Source organism: Zea mays, chromosome 3 (genome assembly GCF_902167145.1).
Source record: "Zea mays cultivar B73 chromosome 3, Zm-B73-REFERENCE-NAM-5.0, whole genome shotgun sequence".
Classification (NCBI taxonomy): Eukaryota; Viridiplantae; Streptophyta; class Magnoliopsida; order Poales; family Poaceae; genus Zea; species Zea mays.
Window position 1 is genome coordinate 5,243,282 of NC_050098.1, and position 8,924 is coordinate 5,252,205.

General features: G+C 41.6%; 1 pseudogene; it reads right to left on the minus strand.

Moving 5' to 3' along the window:
- Positions 1-274: 274 nt before the first annotated feature.
- LOC103651721 (protein NEN1-like) lies at positions 275-6,748 on the minus strand (annotated as a pseudogene).
- Between the last annotated feature and the right edge of the window lie 2,176 nt (positions 6,749-8,924).

Genomic DNA, 8,924 nt, shown 5'->3' on the forward strand with positions numbered 1-8,924 from the left:
GCAACATGACTTGCTCTCTCCAACATGAACTTCTCAGACTTTGCAACAATATCATCACAGAGTCTCTGACACCAGTCATAATTCTTTACTTCCTCTAAACTTTCAGTTACAATATAGTCCTTGCCAGAAATGAACTGGTTGTTGGGAACAACAAAGAATTACAAGCCAAGATCAAAAAACATCTGATGATCCAGTATTCTTCATATTGGTCATGAAGACTGACCATCCTTTCAACAACCCACCGGGAGACCTCATTAGATGAAAGCTTCTTGGATCAATCATGTTGTTGCCTTTTGAAGTGCACATCCAGCCTCTTGGCAACCAACCGAATGCCAGCGCTTTGGTGGTGGTCGAATTTTTCCACCGAGACGAACGCATCCACCACCTTGTTCCCTTGAAGCATCGAGTCCAGTTCCGATGGATCTACCCTTTCGGAAACAAGCCTGGGAACGACACCGTCGCACTCCTTTAGGTATACATGTGTCTAGCAGACTGCGGTGTGGCCACTGCCAAAGGTAGGAATCCTGCAAAACAGAAGAGCACTCGATCAGTGAGGATCGGAGCACGATCGACGATCATCATCACCTCAATGCAAGATTAATTAATTAGGATGGAAGGACAACAGATTAAAAAAAACTCACTTCAGCCAGACCGTTGGACGCGGATCCGCGTCTCTGTCAATCAGGGATTTCCATCCGGAATTACTGCATATTGCTCCTAGTCCTGGCGACGACGACGAGCTCTGCGCTAGATCGTCGAAAACCCTAGTACCTTACTAAGGTTCTCAGGTATGTGGACCTTTATGCTCACCTTTGGTCGATGTGGGCTGTTTGGGAACCCCTTTGTGTTGACCCAGCGGACTTCCAGACCTGGACAGATGAGCTGGAGCGGGGAACCCTTGTGCTGGACGATCGCTCTCAGACCTGAGATCTTGATACTCTCCGTTGAAACGTCGTCTAGCTCAACGAACCCAGAAAAGGCACCTGAGCTCCTTGTATCGTCCGTCTGCACAGTGACAGTGGTGTCTAGCATCATTTCCTCCACATGGGACGATCCTAGTCCCACCAGCAACGACTCGTTGGGATTATCCCTGTTTGGTGCAGGATCACTTGTTATTCCTTGCGTTCTGATTGTTGCCCCCCCCCCCCCCCCCCCGACGACATTTTCTGAACGGTAGGCACACCTACACCTCGAAGGCTTTCCTGCTGCGACGAGAACAATTTTTGGGGATTTAAAAGCAAAAAATTACTTTGAATGATATTAAAACAAAAAAATGAGGCTGCAAACATAACATTATGGCCATTATTATTCAGCATCTTCGAATCTAAGGTATTTAAGGAACGTCTACGCTCGACTGCTCACTGAACATATATGATCACTAAAAACATTGTTTTGCATTGTTTTACATTGTATATTGAACTGTTTATTGAGTGTAGTTTGAATATGAGTATATGTAAAGGTAAGCTATTGAAGATGGTCTAAGCTGTTCGAGTTAGTAGCCTTAGTGAGATGGGCTAATTCAAGGGGAAACAAAAGGTGTGAAAATACCAGGAACAGGACTGTAGCACAGTTCTTGAGAACGTCAATATTCATTTTCACATCATCCAGGCTCCTGCCCATGAAATTAGAACCCAAGTTAGAGGAAGCAAGATCATGTGTTCCTGCTTGGCGCTAATAACAAGCACAAGTACAAGTGCCAACAGAGAGGACACCTCTTACCTGCGCCTTTGCTTCCCTAGACCAAAATAGTTTGCCAAGCTTGCCAGCTGCAGTTAAAAGTTTAAAACAGATAGCGAAATAATAATGGGAGTTAACATCAGACGTTATATACGTAATAGGTAAACGCCCGTGCGTTGCGACGGCAAACAAATTATATGATAAAATATTAGTGCACAATGAGTACATGTAAACAAACAACACATATATTATTATTGACCTCAATTTCTCACATTTTTTGTCAACAACCAATACAATGTTACTCTAGGACCATTTTTTTCTTAGCATCACTATGGGGCGAAGAAACCATGGTCTGTTTAATTTTATGTTTACATTTAAGTGTACAGTTGGAGGTAACACAGAAAATGCAAGCCAAAATTATTTTATGCTGCTCTTACATTTACCTGTTTACGCTATTAGGTTTGTGGCATATTACATCTTGGTTTTCATCATGAGTCGAGCAAGGAGGCTACAAAAGAATTGGTGGAGCATCAGCTCATTCAAAATAGTCTACGGTTGAAAGTAAAAGATCTAGCTAAGAGTGCTTTAGACTGAAGTAAGCCTTAAATAGATTCACTGAATGGTAAATTGTTAGGGAAATTTCTAAGTTAATATGTCATAGAAATGCCTACCACGCTCATGATCTAATCGAGCTCCTGGTGTCTAAGAATATTTAGAGGGCGAGTGACAAATTATCTAAAGAAAGCTGGTGACCTAATATTTTACAAACCAAAATTCAAACATATTTTAAGGCACCTTAACTGCAAAAGCAAAAGCCAGGCAAGGAGAAAAAATATAGAGAAATCAAGAAACATTAAGCCCATGGATGGATTAGAAATGATAAGCAATATAGATAAGAAGACGGGGGCAAGAATCGTACCATGTCTGGCCTAAGGAAGTCAGTCCTGCTGAGCACAATGATGGATCCAGACTTGTAGAGCACGCGCGACGGAGGGGTTCGCGTCCTGGTCGGCAGCGTCGTAGCAGAGGCGCAGGATGTCGGCGTCATCGTCATCTGCTCCACGATGTTCCACCAGACCAGCTTCGACGCGACCGCAGTCGTGGGCTCACCGTTAGTCGCGACAAAACTCACCTTAACCTCCTCCTATAGCACTCCCTTGCCGATGATCGGTACAGGAGGCACTGGAAGCTGGTTCCCTGTAGAAGATCGGTACAGGTAACATTAGCGCATCAAATGAAGAGTGAAGTTGATGATGTTGTGACATAGATATAGAGATTAACCTGCTACAGCTCATCAAGACATCAACGAATGCATCTGATGTTAGTAGACAACAAGAATATAACCTATTATGCCTTAAACAAATTTCCTCTTTGAAGCCTCATGCTCTTGGTCTCACTACACTGCTAATAAAAACTGAGCCAGGTACTGAACATTCATGATTTATAATCAAACTCCCCGGGACTGGGAGTAGATTTTTCTATACTGCATAACTGTTGGCTTGGTTCTTGTTCGTTGAATCGTTGTCACTGGAGAAGTTTAGTTTGACTTATGACCATTCCAAATTGAAAAGAACACATACTTTATCTTCACTACAGATTGAGAAGCAATGGAACCGTATTGGGTTTAAAAAAGAATATAATGTTTTATGACCTTCGAATGAACGCAAGATTCAGAAAAAATTGCTAGAACCAATATCTTCAGTTTCAATTAAAAATATGTAAAATTACTGTGTTTTAGTACATAACATGAAATAGTACAAATATAAAACTGTATACAAATATAAAACTGTAGCCATTTTTACCTGTAGTAAGCATGTTCTACCATTAATGAGAAGGCGTGTACCAGCAGCCTCTGTCTCTGCATAAATTACATGAAGAAAGATAAAGAGAACTATAGTACCGTGTATTTGCTCCCCTCTATGTTCAGAGTAACAGTTAAATTGACAAGCGAGATGTGCTGCAATGAAGAAAGAAGTTACACAGTTACCAAGATGTTTTAAGTCCAACAACAACAGGTATAATCTGCAATAAGGGCATTTCAGCATATAATACCTTTGCTGAGATAACCAACATAATTAGTAATAACGCTTGAGCTCCTGCTTGATGCTTCCTATGAAATAAGAAATAAATATTTTATGTCAACAAAGATAGCTGACTTCCGAGCTCAAAAGCAGGTAAGAAATCATGGTTGTAGTCAAACAGGCATAAAATAATAAGAAAAACATAGATAAAGTTTGCATAAAGAGGTACACATGGAAATGTCGTTATGAAAAAAGTTAAACTATATGAAGAATAGGTAAATATACTCCTAATATCAACAATTCAACATAGAAGGGTTGCCAGCTATGAAGCCTGAACAAAATAGAATAGAAATCAACCTACACAAGTAGTACTTGATAATTCTTTGGAGTCATTCGAATGGGAGTTGCAAAAGTATTGGCAGATTCATCTCATTCAGTCTCGCCCCTAGCAGCAAATATGCCACTTCCTGTCATCTCCTTCCACTTGGGAGCTGAGCATGGTTTCCTGAAGGGGAAAAGGGAACAGGGGAACGACTTGGTGAGCCACGGGTCCCTTCATCTATAGAACTTGACAAAACATAGACAAATCATGAGCCTTGTGATCAACACAGATTCACTGATAGAGTACCAAAGCTGGATTAGTTGTTTAAATAGTGTGATTGACCTTGGATGAAACTATCTATGCAAAAGTAGGGAGATGTTAGATAAATCAAAGAGTCAGAGATGGAGGGAGATTGGAGAGTTGAACTTACGTGTAGCAAAGATTGTTGGTCAGTGACTGCAGTGCATCAGCAGTAAATTCGTTCTCATCATAGAGCACATGGTAATGGGTCAGGCGACTTGTTCCCTGACAAGAAATATTTTTGACACTCGATGTCTGATAAGTGTTGTTCTAGAAAAGAATGTGCAACGTACCTGAATGCCAACATGACTACACAAGTAGAAATCAAACTCAGTAGGGTGGCAAATCTTTTGGTCAACCACAGTTCCTGCAGCACAAGTGACATGCAAAATAAGGCCCAGACAACAAATGCTTATAGAAGCAGCAGCTTTATGAACCCAATAACAGTGTGACACAAAAACACTAACCAGGAAGAATGTTTCCACTTTTATCAGTCATATCATGCCTTCCGTGAACCTCAGGGAAAAGCCTTGTGTGATGCCTTTTCTGAACAACCACAAACGTCAATGGGGGTAGATACCCCTCCTCCAAAGAAGCACAAGCCTTGAAATGGAAAGGGACAAAACCATTGACATGGGCATGGCAATGCAAACCATATTTCGCCGACAAATTCTGATGCTGGAAATCATACCTTTCTGATGGCATCCATTTCATGAAGGAGAACATGGCTGAATTGACCTTCACTTACACCGTCCCTGCATAGGAGTTATAAGTCAACATACTTCACTCAACAGCATACAATAAATGAACCAAAAATAGGAATCTGGAACACATGCCTATACAATATTATCCTCTCAGGCTTTCTGTTTGTCTTCTTGCGAAAAACAATAAGTGGTTCCCTGCAATGCCAGTTACCCAGATGAACCATTCGACAACTTTCAATAGGTCAACTCAAATCAATAAAAAACCTTACCTGATCATGCCACCATTAACGTAGAGATTATTAGAGGGACCATGAATAGATCAGTATACTCACTTCGCTCGCCAAAAATATCACTCTTGTACTCCTGTTCCAAGGTAGTAGCAAACATGAAGGGGGAATTAAGTGCAACTGACCATGCTAAAGCAACATGAGTTGCCCTTCTAAAATATGAAAAAATGTTAATAAAAGCATAAAGCACATCTGTCACCAAATGCATCTGAAATATATTTTTCAATAAATCAAAGAAAGAGAAATAATAAACTGATATACATAATTAGTGGTATATGGTCAATCTGTTTGGTTTTTTATGACCTGCAACCAACATATAGAATTAAAGTTGTAGAATTGCAATTTTCAACCAACATATAGAATTAAAGTTGTGCTGCACATAAATGGATATTGTAATAGAAAATAGTGGTCAAATCAATGGATATGTACTCGCTCTCGTTGTATGCTACAAACAAAGGAAATGACAATAATTATGGAACTGGAAGGAGAATATGCTATCAAGCAACTATAACATGAAATGAAACTGATATCCTTATGGAACCAGAAGGAGCATACTCTCTTTAATCACTACACCAAAATACTTAACTTCCGAGGGCCTAAACCGTAGGAAGTTAGCGCAAAACTCTCGGAAGTTATTTAAACCGTCGGAAGTTAGCCGAAACCGTCGGAAGTTAGCCCGTCGGAACAAATTAGTCGGAAGTTAGGCTAACTTCCGACGGACTCTCGGAAGTAAAAGAAACTTCCGAGAGGGATGTCTGCCTCTCGGAAGTTAGGTGCTGACGCCGTCCAGCACGGACTAACGCCGTCCGCGGGATAACTTCCGACGGCCTCTCGGAAGTTAACCACTAACTTCCGAGAGTTTTCCACGCCTCTCGGAAGTTAAATTGACCAGCACTTAATATACAATTTGTTTTTGGCAATTCAACACATTGCATACATAACAAATATATATAACAGCCACAAATATATATAACAGCCACAATACACAACATATCACATATAACATCTCACATACATAATAATAACACAAGGCACAAGTCAAATCCACCTCGACATAAGAATTCACAAGTCTCACAAGACATAAGTTTGAAGTCTCACAAAACACATCGAATGGAAGACGTGCGTCGGAAGTTTGAAGTCTCACAAAACACATCCGATGGAAGCCCACTACTGTCGATCAACATCAGGAAATATCGAAGAGTGATGCTCGCTACCTCCACTCGCGAAGAGCGTATTGACAAAGTCTAACCCATCATCTTGTTGCTGCGCCGGCAAGGTAGCTGGAGGAGTCTCATATACCTATACAAATGACATTCACGGAGTTACATCGTAATGTAACAAGTAAATTATGATAAATTTGCATACCTGATGTTCGGTAGGTGGAGGTGGAGGTGAAGGCCAAGGAAAATGTATGGAAGGTGGAGGTGGGGGGGCCATCGGAAACTGTATCCCTTGGGCTTGTGCTAGTTGCTACCAAATTTCCGAACACATTAATGTTAGTGTTTTAAATCAATACATAACTTAAAATGAATGATCTTTTTGAACTTACTTGTATCAGTGCTTGCTGTTGTTGAAACTGAGTAGCATAGTATTCTTGTTGAGCAGCATGCTGCCTCAAGTATTCCTCCTGAATCCTTTGTCGCTCCTGATGTTGCCTAAGCTCTTCTCGTAGTTGCTCAACTTCTGCAGTATCCTGAGTAGAGCGACGGGAGCTACGAGCAGCAGACCTCGACGAACCTCCCCTCTGAACCGTCACCTGGCTCGAGTCGATGACATTATCGAAAATCGAGTACCTTCAAACAAGTAACATCACGACAGATTCAAAAATAATCTATTGTACTTAAACCGATGAAACAAGATAAGGTATGTAGAGTCCACACCTTCCATGGGGTTTTCCACCACTTGCATACACAGCCTGAGGATCAATAGGTGCGGTCCTCCAGTCGTAGTCCGATCCGTGCTGACTAGACATCGCCTCAGCATATGCAGCCTCCATACAAAAGAACAATGCAATCTTACATCACTGGGCACATACATAAATTCATATGAACAAAATCTACCAAGCATTTCAAAACACTCACCAGACGATCTGTTGCCTTTTGGCTACACAACACATCTGGATTTGCAGGATCTGGTCCTCTGTGCCCCCTCAGGTATATTTGAACATCACTGGGCACTACACCACTGCTAGCTTCCTGTACGTACATTTGACAAACATTATAATCAGAAATGACATCAAGTCATATACAATCAACAAAACTACACCACTGCTAGTTTCCTGTACTTACCATTCGTTTTGCCAAACGAAAGTGATCATCACCTCCATACTTGTGATACGACTCGGTTCCACGATTGGAACTTTGTCGTATAGACTTTGCCTTGAAATTATCCGAAGCCCAATAACGGCATAAGGCACGCCAAGCAGCATCATTGGCGGCTATCCATGGAATCGAATGCTATGGAAACACAATTCATTTATAAGTAACTATAACATATACAAGGAACATAAGCAAAAACATCAATTACCTGAAGAAAATCTTGCTCAGTCATAGAAAGTCCATATTGTGACGCCTCGCTCTTACTGGTTGCTCGTCGTCCTTCACTACTCAACATAGCTTGATTAATCACCTGGATTCGAACATAGTACATCATATCCGCAACAACATCTGCCGCGTTCTTATGGAACACGGAGTGTGCATGCTCGGTATGAGTATCTCCATCAGGCAACTTATAATATTTCTGAAAAAGAAACATAGTCAAGAATCCATAATATGAAACAATCATTGAGCTGATAACTTCGCAAGAAGATAGATAAACATACCCAGAAGTCGTGCCAAACTGCACCTTGCGCATTCCCATGTTGCGCGTTAACCGCAAGGCCGTATTGATCCCATCTTGTGACAGGGACCTCAATACCATTCTCAATCACCAATCCAGGCCATCTCATACGACAGATATTGCCCAACACTTTATTTACTTGCCTTACACGATCTTTGCCGGTGAAACTACTATCCAGCCAAGCCCTAACAACACAAGCACAATTGTCAAATTCAAAAATAATTATTTATCATCAATGTGTAAGACATAAGAACAAAGCAGATATGCTCTTACCCATCTCCACTCGGGATTATCTCAACCTTGTTAACTGGTTCTTTAGGAGGGGGGACCCAACTAGTCTTCAGCGGCTTCCGGACCCGTGAAGACCCTCCAACTCCCCCGCTTCCAGAACCTGCACCTGAAACACCAGCTTCTCCTTCCCTTGACCCACTAGCTCCCCCAACTCCCGACCCTCCATCATTGGGCCATTCACCCCACCCTGTCTCTTCCTCATCTTCCACTTGTCTCCACTCCTCTGTCTCTTCCTCATCTTCAGGCTCATCCTATAGATCAAAATTGATAATTTAGTTATTCGAACTCATACAAATATTACATTACAAAACAAATATATTGGTTACCTCATTCCTCTGTACGCCGACTGCCTGACCCTGCAACTCTGGAACATGCTCCAACAAAGCTCTACGCCTGCTCGAGCTTGAACTAGTGCCCTGGAACACTAAGTCCTCCTTTCTCCCAAAAATGGAGGCTCTCCTCGCTAGTCCCTTAGCGAGCTGCT